At 41.9% G+C, this 16,396-nt stretch overlaps 1 protein-coding gene across 3 annotated transcripts in view; it reads left to right on the top strand.

Moving 5' to 3' along the window:
• Positions 1 to 5,918: 5,918 nt before the first annotated feature.
• Positions 5,919 to 16,396, top strand: part of ECE1 (endothelin converting enzyme 1) — a 4,237,764-nt gene continuing 4,227,286 nt past the window's right edge. For 2 of the 3 annotated variants that reach the window (XM_044063172.1, XM_044063170.1), the window contains exon 1: positions 6,021 to 6,122. The gene's annotated coding sequence lies outside the window, so the exon portion shown is untranslated. The other variant, XM_044063171.1, reaches the window with a different exon arrangement.

The raw sequence follows: 16,396 nt of genomic DNA, 5'->3' as shown, positions 1-16,396 counted from the left end.
ACATAAAGGTCCTACCAAACACCCTAATATTGGATGAGTTCAATTACCCAAACATTAACTGGGAAAACTACTCAAGTACTAACTCCCTTGCCCAACATTTCCTAGAATTTATAAACTCAAACGCCCTTGATCAACTGGTCAACACCCCCACCAGAGGTGACGACATATTGGACCTGGTCATCACCGACATGGGCGACTGGTGTTTTACACCGGAGGTCAACCCTTTGCTGGCTAGATCTGACCATAAACTAATCACTCTGGACATCCACATTCTGCCCCCACCCCTGGTCAAGGAAACCATTGTGAAAAACTTTTCAAAAGCAAACTTCACATTATTTAAGACCAAGGTGGAAAGTTTCAAAGCCCCCATGCTAAAGGATAATGCTGTCCAGGCTGCAAAGTCCTTTACTAATGCACTCTGCTGGCACCTACAAGAATGCATGGATTGTGCTATCCCAAGCAAAACCAAGACTCTCTCCTCCAAGAAAAGGAAACCAGTCTGGTGGACCCTTGCCATAAACATGCTATATGACAGAAGGAGGAAACTAGTACAGAAACGAGTAAAATCCCAAGAAGGGAAGACATCCCTGATCAGTATTAACAAGAAACTATGATCCCTCATAACATCATCTAAGGCTAGTTTCAAAAGAAACATTGCCAAGGACTTCAAAGATAACTACAAGGCATTCTTTAGCTATGTCAAGAACCTAAGTGGCAATTCTCAGATCTGCTTGGAGTTAGTGCAGAATGGCACAAAATACACTGACCCGACCTATATCACCAACATCCTGGCAGACAGGTTCAGTGTAAACTTCTCCCCCCTCTTACCCACAAAAGGGTCCATAACCATACCAGAAGAATGTAGAGCCCCTGAAATCACAGACACTCAGGTTAAAACAGCCCTCTCCAAAGCCAAAAACACAGCATCAGTGGGACTGGACGGTGTCCCATGCTGCGTCCTACATGATCTCAAAGATGAACAACCCCTTACCTAAACACACTGTTCAAACTCAGCCTCTCCACAGGATACTTACCCATAGAGTGGCGCACAGCAATGGTTATTCCGCTCCACAAAGGTGGAGCCACAACAAACCCCAGGAACTATCACCCTATAAGCCTGACCAGCTTGGTCTGCAAGGCTATGGAGCGCATCATCATGGAACTCATTAACAGAGACATTGGGAACCTCCAAACACTGGACCCTACCCATTTCAGCTTTGTTGAGGGCAGCTCATGCCTTCTAAACCTGGTGGACTTCTTTGAGACAGTTACCAAGGCTATAGATGAGGGAAAGGTGGTCCACACAGCCTACCTAGACCTCGCAAAGGCCTTCGACACCATTCCCCATTCTGGTATTAAATACAATCTCACCAGCCTGAACATAAACCCCTACATCATGAGATGGGTTGCCAACTGGCTCACGGACAGAACCCACATGGTAAGAGTTGCGAGAGCTATGTCCGTCTCTACACCAGTTACAAGTGGCATTCCCCAGGGCTAAGTCCTAGGACCCCTACTGTTTGGCATATACTTCTCAGAGGTACATGCAAGCACAGGAGGACTATGGCTGACCAAGTTCGCAGATGACTGCAAACTAGGGGCTATAACTGACTCTCCGGCTGACATCCTCCAAAAGGGTCTCACTGAGACAGATACCTGGTGTCAAAATCGTGGCCTCAAGCTAAATGCCAAACAGTGCATAGTCATCCCCTTTGGAAAAAACAAAGTACTCACAAACTACCACATAGGTGGTAGCCCCCTAAATACGGAAGACGTAATAAGGGATCTGGGGACCTAAGTAGATAGTAATCTCTCCTTTGATAATCACATTGCCAAAGTGGTTAGAAAATCCTTCTGTGTGGCCCACCTAATCACAAAAGGGTTTGCATCCAGATCCAAAGAGGTCATTGTGCCCCTCTACTCATCACTCATCAGACCCATCATGCAGTACAATGCCCCATTTGGGATGTACCTTACAAGACACCTGCAACAGCTGGAAAGACCACAGTAGTACCTCACCAAGAGGATCACTGGCCTCAAACAGATGCCCTATGCAGCTCGACTAAAGAAACTCCAGCTGTACTCGGTTGCATACCGCCTACTCAGAGGTGATCTCTGCCTGACATAAAAGGCCATGTCCAACCCAGAATTTATGGACATGCTCCACCTAAAAAAAACTATATCCCTTCGAGCCACACGCTCTAGGGACCTAAACCTCACCACAACAATAAATAGGATGTGCTGGAGGGATAGATTCCTGTCCCAGAGACTTCCCATGCTTTGGAACAAGATTCCAATTTACATTAGGCAGAGCTCCTTGCTAACACTCTTCAAGAGAAACCTTGACGAGTGGATGGGAAACAGAAAGTTTACCCCGAGGATCACTTCAGTGGCTCTGCTGGACAGAGGCACAGGGAACTAATCTAAGGGGGTGGTGAAAGCCAACACATTCTGGCTAGGCTTATAAATGCCTTCATGTAGATAGCCTAATACCTACCTATGAACCTTTGTAATTTTTACTAATTGTCTTCGGAGCTTATCTCCTCGGCCCTCTGCTGAAAATGGGCACTCACCCAGTCGGACTTTCACAGTAAACAAATGTCAAATAAAGAAATAAATAAAGGGTGGAGCCTGAAATGACTGGGAAGGGAAGTGGAATCTCCACAATCTAAAAAGTAAATAAATGATGCCACAGAAGTGAATTGCACATATTCCTTTTTTAGATTATAGGTATGAAAACCGATGACATGGATTCTCTAACAGCCAGCTAAAACTAAAACATAGAGGAGGAAACACTAGCAGCAGTAGATTATGAAATAAAACACCTATCAAACTGCAGACATTGAACATAAGTCAAAGGCTCTTAAAAAGTAGGTACATCCAGCCAAAAATCTGCAAGTCTAATTAGCATAAAATTTAAATACCTGTTGCACATAATTCTTCCTGCTTTCAGTAGGTACATGGGATACTACTCAGAAACACATTAAAAAAACAGAGAATGACAAACATGGTGGAAAAATATAAGCACATTATCAAAGGGGCAGTGTTAAATCTGTAGATTTCAATTTATTTATTTTATTTATTTATTGTATTTAACATTTGTTTACCAAGGAGGTCCACCTGGGCAAGTTTGCTCATTTTCAGCGGAGGCCCGGGGAGAAAAGCTCCACATAATAACAACATAACAGTCAGTATTTTAAACAATAGTGAAACAATCAGAGAAATTATAGTAGTAAATCACATAGCAACAAATATTATCATAGATCAAGTTAGTAATAAAGCTAACAGGATCACTTAGTAACAAGAAATCATTCAGTGGAATAATGTCTCAAACAATAACAATATTCAATGGAGTAGTGTCACAGATATGCCTACTTGGTACTGTAAATTGTTATGCTTAATGTTGTTATACTTATAATCACATAGGATCAGTAAGCAAATAGAGATATATTGAAAATGGAAAGTAGGGGGAGAGAAGGTGAGGATGGGAGTAAATAAGGTATTCAGTAGATAAATGGATATAGTGAAAGTGGAGAATAGGAAGAGAGAGTCAGAAGGGGAGAAATGGGTTCAGCCTGTGAGGAGCAGGAGCATAACCAGTTGTCATTTAGGTGGGACTTAAGCAGGTTTTTGAAGTGTGTTAGGTTTGCTGTGTTTAGGGGAGTGGGGTGGGGTGGAGTTCCATGATTTAGCTACGTAGTTACAATATAGTGAGTCTCCAAGGCTGCTGTTGGAATTTGTAACTGAGTAGTACTTTGTGAGGATCGTAGAGTCCTGCTGTTGAGGTGGGTTTGTACTAGGTCCTGCAGGGATGGACATTTGTCAGGTAAGTAAACTATGGAATGGGCTATGGTAAGTTGATTTAGGGTTAGTAGGTTGGGCAGCTGTGGCCATTTGAATTGTTTCAGAGAAAGACAATGATGAGTTCTGTGGGTCATGTTAGCGGCAAATCTGGTTATCTTATGGAAGCAAGATTCAAGTTTGCTTAAGTCTGATTTTCTGAGGTTAGTAAATACAGGGGAGATGTAGAGTAAATTGGAAAGTAGGTGGGTCCTGGCAATAGCTTTTCTGGAAGAGTTTGTTAAGAAGGGTTTTATTCTGTAAAAGGAACCTAGTTTGATGTGTGCCTTTTTGATGGCATGAGGTATGTCTGCCAAATTTTAACTTATCATCTAGAATGATACCAAGTAGCTTGGTTTCTGAGGTGGGTTTGAATAGAGTGTGATTAAATGAGGTGATTGTAAAGTCATGGTGAGGGGAGTTTGTTTTGTGGCATTGGTTAGGGAACAGCATTAATTTGGTTTTGTTGGGATTAAGGATAAGCTGGTATTTTTCTAAGAAAGATTCAATGGCAGTAAAAGATTTTTGAGTATTGTCTTGTTGTTTTAGGGTAGGTGGGGAGCAGATGACAGTGGAGTCATCTGCATGCTGTATGATGAAAGCAAGGTTTGTAGCTTTGTGCAGGTTATTGGTCAGAACTGTGAAGAGCAGAGGCCCAAGAAATGAGCCTTGTGGAACACCTACTGTAATGGGAAGTGTGGAGGAGAGGTCATCTTGCCATCTGACTGATTGATAGCGGTCAGATAGGTAATTTTGGAACCAAATGAGAGTGTTTTTAGATATGTCAAGTGATGCAAGCTCATGTATTAGTTGTTCATGGGATACTATGTCAAATGCTTTTGACATGTTGAGAAATATTGAGCCAGCCATTTGGCCATTGTTTTTTAGTTGGTTGACAGTATTGGTAAATTTGAGGAGTGCCGTGGTGGCACTATGGCCTGGTCGAAATCCATGTTGTGCATGGGAAAGGAGCTTATTAGATAGTAGATGTTGCGTCAGTTGAGAATGGACGCACTTTTCTAAGATTTTAGAAAGAGGAGATAGTATAGATATTGGCCTATAGTTAGATAGATCTAGTGAGGAACTTCCTTGTGGAGTGGGATTACATAGGAGGTTTTCCATATTTTAGGTACATAATGTTCGGTGATAGATCTATTGATCAGTATTGAAATTGGGTAGCAGATGACATCGGCTGCTAATTTGAGGTAGTCATTCGGCAGTTTGTCGGTGGCAAGGGTTGTGGGTTTCAGGTGGCTTGGAAATTTCTTTAATGTACTTGTTTGGACAGGTTTAAGAGAGAGTGAGGTAGGTGTAATAGTAGGGAGGGGGATTTGTTGCAGGCTATTTCAATGAACTGTAATACAAAATTCTGCCACACAATGTTATGCATTTTTGCTTCTTAAAAGGGGAAATGTTCTACTGCGGTGGTGGTGCTGCGGTAGCGTTGTCGCCTCACAGTTAGACGTTGCCTGTTCGATTCTCAGTTAGAGCGTCTTCTGTGTGGCGACATGCGTGAATGGGCGTTCCTTCGTTGAAGGTTGTGCGTTAGGCCCGGCAAGCCAGCATGTAAAAATCTATTGCCAATCATTAGCGGACCGGAGTTCCGTTGTGGCGACCCCTAACCAGGAAAAGCCGAAAGACACAAACAAAAGGGGAAATGTTCTCTTTCTTTATATTATTGGTGCCATTGGTATGTTGGCCACCTAGTGAGGCTTTTTGTGTGCTAGACAGCTTAAAAAAAATCATGTGTGTGAAGGGGTAAATCAAGCCTGAAAATTTGGGACATACCTCCTAAAACTGGTGCATGATGTACGGGGGTCATGTCTAAAAATAGATAACCAGCTTGCTCCTCCAAAATCGGGAAGGTTGGGAGGTAACAAACCCTGATTTCAGCCCTAAGCCCTAATACCTTGAGAGTTTACTAAATACCCGGAGTGTCAGTCAATACCTTCTAAGGTAGTAACCCGGGTAACTCCCGTTTCGAGAGCCCCTCCCAATCTGTTAATTCGGATCCAGCCTCCTGAATGGCCTACAAAGTTACAGGCTTGGGTTGCTGTGGCATCTCACAGGCTGGTAGAGCTGCCAGTCACAGCTGGAATCAGTTTGCGCCGCCTTTTAGTGAAGAAATTGCTCAATATCGCTTTTCTCTTGTGAGCGAAAAGGTAGTGATTTAATAGTTTAACTTTCCTGGTTTGTGAGATTGGAATTGTTTGTAGTCGCTGTAGCGCAGAAAGTCCGTTTTATTGGCAGGAAATACTATTCTGTGACTCACAGAATAGACTGTGAGTGTTTATGGATTACTTTAATACTATTTTAATTTGTCAGTGAAAGTAACGTAACTCTAAAGTGGGGTTAGTAAGCTGAAGTTTTTATGGGAAGTAGATAGTCAAACAGTGCTTATTGTGGACTGTTAGCTTGTTGAGAGGTGTATGTGGCTTATTGAATTAATCTTGGGTTGGTTAATGGGATTTATTGTGTAGACTTTAGTTGACTTATTTCTCAGAAACGCACCAACCTTCAACACTGCGAGAGCTCGTGCATCTGCCCCAGTTTTTTATTTTTACTTAAGCAGCCGCTCCTAGCAATCAAGCCACGCCCAAACCTGCGCGACAAGGGCAGGGCAGCGAGTTCTTGAGGAATAACCGGTAACTTGCGTCTGTTATAGGTGAACGCAGTGATGCTGGTCGGTATTTTTTAGTTAAAGTTTAGGTTCTGTGTATTTGCTGTCTACATAATTTAGACGTATGATGCTGTCCTTGCAGTATTGTGTGCATTTATGTATGTGCATATATATCCTCATTCCCACTTTGCACATGGGGGTCGGGGTGTTACTTTAACAGTAACAATCGCTGGTTTTGTATTAGAACATTACCCCACCAAATGCGCAGTAGTAAGGACCGCCCAATGCCCCCCCCCCCCAACTTTGCTCATGACGTTTATTTTGAAAAGTGGTTTGAGTAAACATAGAGAAAATCATCCTCAGAAAGAAGATGAGTATGCATTATTTCTCTACAAAGCCTTTTCTCCCTTATTTGCCGGTACCAGCATTTCCAGTTTGCAGTCATCAAAAGCTTCGATAAATTACATATTAGATTAAATATTTGGCAGAACATGTACTTAAAAATGCTGTACCTATTGAAATGAACACAGAATATGGTACTTGTATTACATTATTATGCTGAGAATTGCAGTTCTGTAAAGGTGAGGGATGCGAGTACATAGTATACTGCACGTTTAAGTAGTATTACACATACTTAAAAATTCCTATTGTGTAAAGGTGAGGATGGCGACCTTTCTGGGATGTATTTTTTATTGCCCCACTGCCTCAGAATACAGCTGTATCTCTAGAAAAATGTTTAAAGAAAGCTGGGGTTGTGCAGGGGAGCTTGCCCCCCCCCCCCAAAGTAATTACTGCACATTATACCAAAGAAAGGTGGGGGCCCACGGGTTATAGGTCCGAGTGCAAAGCGGGAACTTGTGGGTACTGCGCACATACTGTCCTTCTGACCCGCTTTTTACCCTCCGACACAATAACGTGTTTGAGACTAAGAGGGTTACCACCTGTCCCACTTTGCGAGGGACAGTCCCAGTTGTGTCCTGCAAAAAAAAAAAAATCAAAAAATGGCAAATGTCCCGACATTTTAAGACAAAAATGTTTTCTTTAATAGTTGTATAAAACAGTTATTGTTATCTGAAACACCTAAATGTTATATGAACTATTATAAGCAACTCAAATTCTACAAGAATAAGCTTTTGTTTTGGAAAAAAGTGAAGTTCTATCTTTTGTATTGGTATGCTTTGTCCTGCAAAATCTGACATTTCTACAAAAATGTCCCACTTTGGGCATTTGAAAAGGTGGCAACCCTAGACTAAGTACAAAGTGACAAAGCAAGTGAGACACTCAGGACATGTGGTGGTTTTAACGGTGCACTTCCAAATGTAGAAAATAAGGATAACTATTTAATGTCCGTTTTGCATACTGTATACTAACAGCTGTGGTAACTAATTAAAGATAACAAAAAAAATGAAGCCTGTGTTATAAATATTCACCGTGACACTGTATAATATGTATGGTATGTCAATCATATAGGCCCCGCCCATTCCTGCGCGGAAAATCACGGGGGGTAAAAATGTTCTAATATGCAAAGCCCAATCAGTTTACATAGCAGGTGGCTAGCCCTGCCACTGTATTACTTCCACTCACTCGCACCTTTGTCCAGCTATTGCATGTGTCTTTGGATTGTGAGAGGAATCTCCCATAATCATCGGGAGGGAATGCATACACCGCACAGAAAGCGCGCCAACTGACAAACGAACCATACAGCTTTTTGCTTTGGAGCAAACAACACTGTCCACTGCGCGAGTGTGTCGTGGATGTGGAATAAACGTTTTTTTTTGTTTTTTGTGCCACACACAACCCTTTTCTAAAAACCCCTTGGTATCCACCCTTACCGGTGGTGGTAATATATCCACTGACACTTATTTCAGTAAGTGTGTATTGCTTCTCTATTAGACTAAATGACAGTAGTAACAGTCAAGGAGCAGCAGATGTCCAACCGCTTGCAATGGAACGCACACGTTTTGTTCTAGCAATTGGTATTCTTGGTAAAACCACAACAACTAGGTTAAACACACAAAGATCAGCTGTCATATTAAGATGAGCCCATGAAGAAATGTGCCCCCCCCCCAAAAAAAATACCTTTCCTGTTGTGAGCTAAATCTAATTGCATGCTTATTATGATCCCGTTTTTACACCTTTCTGAATTCCAGTTCTGACTACAAAATGTAAATGTGGGTGATGCTGTTAATGGTTTAGGGAAGGTGCACTTCAGAAGTGTGTTACAGTGCAGGAATTGGCGATTTATGAAGGACATTAAATATTTCATAAGCTTACTCGGTATTCCTACCCCGCAGTATCTCTGGGTCCTTTGTTCTAGATAATCGCCTGTTATCCTTGGGTCATAATACGCAGAACAATGAAATGTTGGAATATTACATTTAAAAAAAAATCTGCTGTGACACTGAATTGTGTATTGTATTAAAATTTTAAAACCTTTGTCATTAGTAAAGTTGTGGAAAATTAAGTGAGGAGTTTGGGAGATTTTATTGGAATTCAGAAGTTATCCCGGCAAATTTTGTTAAATGCAACGCAATTCCAGGGATTACATTAAACTTATTTCAAGTGTATTAAAACTGGTAACAAAATTTTGATATAAAGTAAGTTTTATTTATTTTGTATAGTTGTGTGTATATCAAGCAATATGTTATACAGTGAACGTCATGTGACGTGATGTTCATGGGTTCATAGGTTTATACTAGGCTATCTGCCCTAAGGCATTTATAAGCCTAGCCCAAATTTTTGTGGCTTACGCCACCCCTTATATGAAAAAATACTGTGCCCATTACTTTGTTGTGCCTCTGTCCAGCAGTGACACAGAGATGATTCCCGGGGTAAACCTACGATCTCCCATCCACAGGTCTAGATTTCTCTTGAACAGAGTCAGCGAGGTGCTCTGCCTCACATGGACCGGGATTTTATTCCACAGCATAGGGAGTCTCTGAGTAATAAATCTATCCCTCCAGCACGTCCTATTTATATCCGTGCTAAGGTTTAAGTCGCTTGCTCTAGTGGTTTTGGTGGATTTGGATTTTTTGAGGTGGAGCATGTCCATTAATTCGGGTTGGACATGGCCTTGTATGTCAGGCACATGTCACCTCTGAGCAGGCGGTATGCGACTGAATAGAGCTGGAGTTTCTTCAATCTGGCAGCATATGACAGATTTTGGAGTCCCTTTATCCTTTTGGTGAGGAACTTTTGGGGTCTCTCCAATTGCTGCAGATGTCGGGTGAGATGCATCCCGAATGGGGCATTGTACTCTATCATTGGTCTGATAAGTGAAGAGTACAGGGGAACAATGACCTCACTAGATCTGGATGTGAATCCCTTCATGATCAGGTGGGCAATGTAGAAGGTCTTTCTAACCACTTTAGCAACGTGAGTGTCAAAAGAAAGGCCACTTGTCAACCTGGGTCCCCAGGTCCCTGATAACCTCTTCTGTGCTTAGTGGATTGCCACCTATATGGTAGCTTGGGGTTACCTTGTTTTTCCCGAAGGGTATGACTATACATTTTTTGGCGTTTAACTTCAGGCCATGGCTCTGGCACCAGCTATCTGTTTCCGTGAGTCCCTTCTGAAGGATATCCGTGTCCATGTCAACAAAGGAAAGCTATTTACACTTTTTGCAAGTAGTTTGTGTAATAAGTACCGAAGCTCCGGTAAAGATGATAGTCTGCTTTCAATGTTTTACTAATTGTTCTACTTCTTTTTATCACGGTTGTGATATTTGTACTTGGTTTATAGGTACTTCTGGAATATTAATCTTTGATATTAAGAAGTGTAGCTTAACATTCCCATGGTAGTTTGTACCTGTCTCTTATCTTGCAAATAGTAACCTAGGGATGGGCTGAGCAACTATGTATTAAATGCTTTCCCTCCCATTTATTCCAACTAAAACATTGAGTAAAAAGGCCACACAGGAAAAAAAAGCTGTTAAAAAAAACAAAACAAAGATCTAACAAAGCTAGACTTTGTACTGTTTGATTCTTTAAACTTCTTGTATTTGAGGCAACATGTGATATATGCAAATTACCCTTTAAGGACAGCAGGTGTTTTAGCTAAATGGCAATTCTGAATGTCCATGATTCTAAGTCTTATTTATGGACAAATTCAGGCCTATACAGCCAGATCTCACTCTGATTATGCTTAATATGTGGTAACATGCCCATTTTGTGTGTGTGTGTGTGTGTGTGTGTGTGTGTGTGTGTGTGTGTGTGTGTGTGTGTGTGCGCGCAACTACTTGAACAGTGCTGACAAGGAAGTTCTGTTCACCTTTTATTTTTATAACCTAAGGAACTAGAGAAAGTGGTGAAGGGCGTACATGTGCTGTGTGTGAATAGACTTGGACAACTTATTTTGACAGACTCACTCCAGTAATGCTTACTGGCTTTGCTTCTTTCCCAGTTTCAGCTGGATACTCATGTCCAGCTATCTTTTTTTTTTCTCTTAGTACTAAGGAAGAAAAATCACTTGGCAAGGAATCCTTGCAGTTGTCATGGACTAAGTCTTTGTGTCAGCTGATGGTGGGTGAACCTGCAGTGCCCATTGCTTGTTCTCAGGCTACTTACTTTCCTCCCTGACTTCCTCTGTAGTCCTTTCAGCCAGCATGAAACTGGGATCTGGTACATCCTCTTCTGCTGTTCCATTGTCTGTTTCAGACATGGGAGAATGTTTGGTAACTAGGGCCAAAGACCATTAGATGATTAGACTGATCAGATGTTCCTTCAAGTTGGTCTTCCTCTGCTGGAACTCCTGCTTAGAAGAAACACAATGTGTAAAGATGTTTCCCTCTCTGCTTGCTTCCAGTTGAGGAAAACTTTACACAAGTTTCTCCACAGAATTATAAGTATTAATCAGGTCATTGCCAGGATGAATGGGAGTTTTGTATAGGAACAAAGATGATCCCCCTGAATGTTTAATAACATCTTTATTGAATTATCACTGCAACTCGAGCTAACCTTTATTGCCAATTACAAAATGGATCTGGTCTCCAGGGGAAAAGGGCATCCTTTGGCTCAGTGGTGCTTAGGAATATCCTTAGCCCTCCTGGGATTGAGGTAGCTGGAGGCTTTGTTCCAGCAGTTGAATGAATGAATGAATGAAAATGATAACATCAGATAAACAAGTTATGTACTCACCATAACGTTCCATCTGTGTCCGTTTTCATTCTTCCTCCCTTCAACCCCCCACCAATATGACTACTGGAAGAAACAGAAAATGCTAGAGAAAACAGTGTTCCTTTGAGCTCCAGATACTGATATTTTCATGGCCTAGTATCTACCTATGAACAGGGCCAATACAAGCCTAGCCAAAAAAAGTATCCTGGCTTTCGCCACCCAAGAAAATTTATTTTCCTGTGCCCCTGTTGAGCAGAGCCACAGAATTGATCCCTGGGGTGAATTTCCTATTTCCCATCCAATCATAAAGTTTTTTCTTGAAGAGTGCTAATTAGGAGCTTTGCTTGATATAGATGGGTAGTTTGTTCCAGAGTATGGCAAGTCTCGGACAGGAATCTGTCCCTCCAGCATGTTCCGTTTATTGTGGTGACAAGGTTTAGGTTCCTAGAGTGTGTAGCTCAGAGGGATTGGATTTCTTTAAGTGGAGCATGTCCTAACATACAAAGCTATGTCAAACCCAGATCTGGGTTTGACATAGCTTTGTATGTTAGGCAGAGATCGCCTCCGAGTAGGTGATATGCGACGGAGTAAAGCTGGAGTTTTTTGAGAGAGTCTGCTTTGGGCATCTGTTTGAGGCCAGTAATCCTCTTTGAGGTATTTCTGCAGCCTTTCCAGTTGTTGTAGATGTCTTGAGGTACATAGCAAAAAGGGGTGTTGTACTCTAATGGGTCTAATGAGTTTACGAGTAGAGTGGAACAATGACTTTTCTCCTGGATGAGAAACCTTTTGTGATGAGGTGCGCCTTGTAGAAGGATTCTTGACTACTGTGGCAATGTGATTATCAAAGGAGAGACTACTGTCCACCTGTGTCCCGAGGTCTCGTATCACACTTTAGGTGTTAAGTAGAAGTACCACCTATGTGGTAACGCATGGGTACAGAGTTTTTACCAAAGGGGATGATGCATTTTTTGGCATTGAGCTTGAGTCCATGGGTTTGACACCAGGCATCTATCTCAGTAAGGCCCTTTTGTAAGATGTCCACATCATTAGGAGTTTCGATTATGTCTCTTAGTTTGCAGTCATCTGCGAACTTCGTTGGCCAAAGACCTTCTGTGTTAGCCTGTACTTCAGAAAAGTAGCTACCAAACAGGAGAGGACCCAGGACTGAAACCTGTGGTACTCAACTTGTCACTGTTCTGAAGTCTGATTTGGAGTCTGCTACTTTCACAGTGTAGGTTCTGTCAGTGAGCCAGTTGGCAACCCATTTTGTGAAGTAGGGATTTATACCTGGTTTAGTGAGTTTATCTATAATGCCAGAGTTTGGGATGGTGTCAAAAGCCTTGGCGAGATCTAAATAGGCTGAGTGAACCACCTTACCCTAGTCTACGGCTTTGGTGACTGCTTCAAAGAAGTCTGTCAGGTTTAGGAGACACGATCTGCCTTTTACAAACCTGAACTGGGTGGGGTCCAGAGTTTGGAGATTACCAATGTCTTTGTTTATAAGTTCCATGATGTTAAGTTCCATGGCCTTGCAGACCAGTCATGTTAGGCTAATGGGGCGGTAGTTCCTGAGGTCTGTGGTGGCTCCCCCTTTGTGGAGTGGAATAACCGTTGTGTGCCGTGGAATAAACGTTGCTGTGTGCCATTCAGTGGGAACAAAGCCTGAGGTGAGGCTATGATTGAACATGGTGCTTAGGTGGGGTGCCAGTTCGTTCTGTAGTTAATGTAGAATGCAGCCTGGGATGTTGTCAGGTTCCATGGATGCTGTGTTCTTGGCTTTGGAGCATGTGGTTTTTACCTGTGCAGCTGTAATTACAGGAACTTTGCATTCTTCGGTATAGTGATGGGCCCTTTAGGGGGCGGTAAAGTTAGCACTGAATTATCTGCCAGAATGTTGGTAGTATCAGTTGGTTCTGTATATTTAGTGCCATTGTGCTGTAACACGGAGCAGATCTGAATGTTGCCATTGAGATTCTTGACGTAGCTATAGAATGCTTTGTGGTTGTCTTTAGAATCAGTGGCGATTTTGTTTTCATAGCTAGCTTTGGCGGATTTTATGAGAGTTCTCAGCTTCTTACTGGGGTTAGCCAGGGAATTCTTGCAGTCATGGGATTTTACTCTTTTGCAACAGTTTCTTTCTTTTGTTGTAGAGTTTGTTTATGGCAGGGGACCACCTTCCTTTTTTGGAGGATAGAACATAACTGCTTAAAGTTAACAAGGAAGATCTGTGGTTAACAAGGAAGATCTGTGGTGTGGTAGGAGGATAGTGCATTATGGGTAAGAGTTGCTCGAGAGCTAGTTCCACAAGTTGTAAACGGCGACCAAGTCTGATGCTAGGTTTGGATCAGAGCCAAACAGTTAAAGTGAAAATGGACAACAGACAGAATGTTACGGTGAGTACATAACTTCTTTCTTGTGAAAAAAAATCTGGTTTAAATATTTGACATTTGTTAACTGGGTTAGTCCAACTAGGCATAAAGGTCTCTTTCAGCGGAGAAAATCTCCAAAGGTAGTTCAATGCACAGTTTTAAGTATGATAAATCATCAAATACAGTATACAGAAGTACTACATTTTCATCAAGAACAGAGCGTGACATAAGTAACTTAAAGTATACCAGTGAAGATAGTAACATAAGGTATATCTGTAGACGCGTATAGTTCAAGTACATAGAAACAATATCCTGCAGATAATGGCAATCTAACGATGCAAAGTATATGATATTATGTATATGTATATATAATATATTTATTTATTCACAGTGACAGCAATGAGATGAACAGTAAAATCATATGGTTGCAACCACTAGAGAGTTGCCAAGCAGTTGTTTTTTTCTGTTGTACAGGTCACTAATTGTTTACAATGTGTGTCTCTCCTGATACTGCTTCAAGGCTATGGCCACTGGTACTGTTTTGAGAAGATTTGCATGGCTGCATTCTCAGTCTTCCAGATGGTAAAAATGAGATTTTAAATTCATCTTTGAATAAAGCTTTCTCATTTAGCCTGCCTGCTGTAGAGGTGATCAAAACTTGTGATGAAAGGGGCAAGCTGATCTAAGGAAACTAAAATTTTTCAGCCATACTTTACTGAATGTTCCAAGGGAGGTTTTTCTCCTCATCCAGTTTTGACAAAACAGAATAAACCATCTCAACAAAATACAGGTAGAGATAATTCATTGTCTATTTGTGTCCTTTACAAACATGGTTTGTTGGATCCAACCAAATCTGCCCTTTATACTGACTCTGAAAGTTCTTAAGATCTGGAGCTGTGACTCTTCCCTACACATTGTATCCTAGACTCCACCTTAGCTGCTCAAATCTCATTTGCCATCTGAACTTAACGGATGTGTGAGAGCTCTTTTCAGAGTGTTGTATCCTTTTATTTGGATTTGCATCCGATTTTCTCCTACCAAGACAATAGTGTACACACATCACAGATGAACATGCAGGCCCACTAAAGCTCATACTCTCAAAAGAGCTTTAGTTTCTAATGTTTAGATATGATTTCCTGTAGTGTTTTGTACATGTACTGTTTCACCTCTGATGTGTAGTATTCTAATTAGTGTAGTTATCAAGGTTTATGTATACATTTATAAGTAAGTTTCCCTTTTAGGATTTATGTTTACTTTTTCCAACTTTAAAATGTCTGAATCCTCTGAGTTTGTTTGGAGTGTGGAGAAGCTCCCACCCTAGGATCTGCACCATCACTGTGTTCATTGCTTGGGCTCTGCTCCTTTTAGATGTGGACTAAGTAACAAGTTGGTTCATAAGGGGTTTCTTCCTCCTCAGACAGGGGCCACACCTTCAGCTACTACTACCCCTTCTAAGCAGCAAATTAAAACTAAATGTAAAGAGTGGAGAAAGAAAAGGGTAAGGACACCGACAAAAGGAGGAATCTGATAGGAAGATCAAATAAATCTTCAAAAAGTGCTGGCATCTTCACTCTGCCCAACATAAGCTGTGCTCACAAATTGCGTCAGATGGCTGCTCTGGTTTGATCTCCATCTCCTGGACTAAGATACTTTCTGGAACCAGTGAGTCCTAGACTGCACTCCCCTGTTCAAGGGAGGAGGTACTCCAGACCATCATCGGTGGCCTCATCTACTCGTTCATTTGGAAACCTCATGGAGCAAGATGTTGACAGGATAAGTAAGGTTTAGAGGAAACATGTCTGGCTTGGGGTTATTCTGGTACCTTCCTGTTTCCCACCACTCATTGACTCCATACCAGCCCACTCTTTGGTTTTGGTATTATTGGATTTGGCTGGACCTGAAGCACCATTTTTGGTACCAAAAGAGACTAAGCCTAAGGATTGATGCTGAGTTCTGAGGGTGAATTGACAGATTCTCTGAGCAGTGTTGTTTTCTCTGGGCTTTGGACCTGACAAAGATTGTCTTTGGGGTTGGGGGCTGTCTGTGTTGAGGGTTCCCTTTCATCCACTAATTGGAGGGGATCCTCCATACCTGTTACAGTTTAGGCCTTTGAAAACATTGTGGCAGTTTCCAAGAATAGAGGTGTCCTACCAATTTAACTCCATCCATTCCCCAGTTGGGTTCTGCTTCCACCCTTCATCTTATCGGACGTATGGGCACTTGGTTCCAAAGGCTTTGGAGGAGGGTCTGCTTTCAGTTCCTACTCTGATTTAGAGTCATCTGATGTTCCCCAGAAAGAACTCACGGAAGACAAACATGCAAATGAAAGCCCATACTCCTACTCCAGAGTCCTTTACTGAAGACACTAACTTGGAGGAAGGGGAGGGTTCCCCTCTCCCTTTCTGAATACATTATCTTTGGTGATGTACTCAAGTGGACGAAGCAGAGAGGGG

This window comes from Protopterus annectens, chromosome 2.part1, assembly GCF_019279795.1.
Source record: "Protopterus annectens isolate FY-2018-M chromosome 2.part1, PAN1.0, whole genome shotgun sequence".
Lineage (NCBI taxonomy): Eukaryota > Metazoa > Chordata > Ceratodontiformes > Protopteridae > Protopterus > Protopterus annectens.
This window is presented reverse-complemented; position numbering and strand designations above follow the sequence as displayed.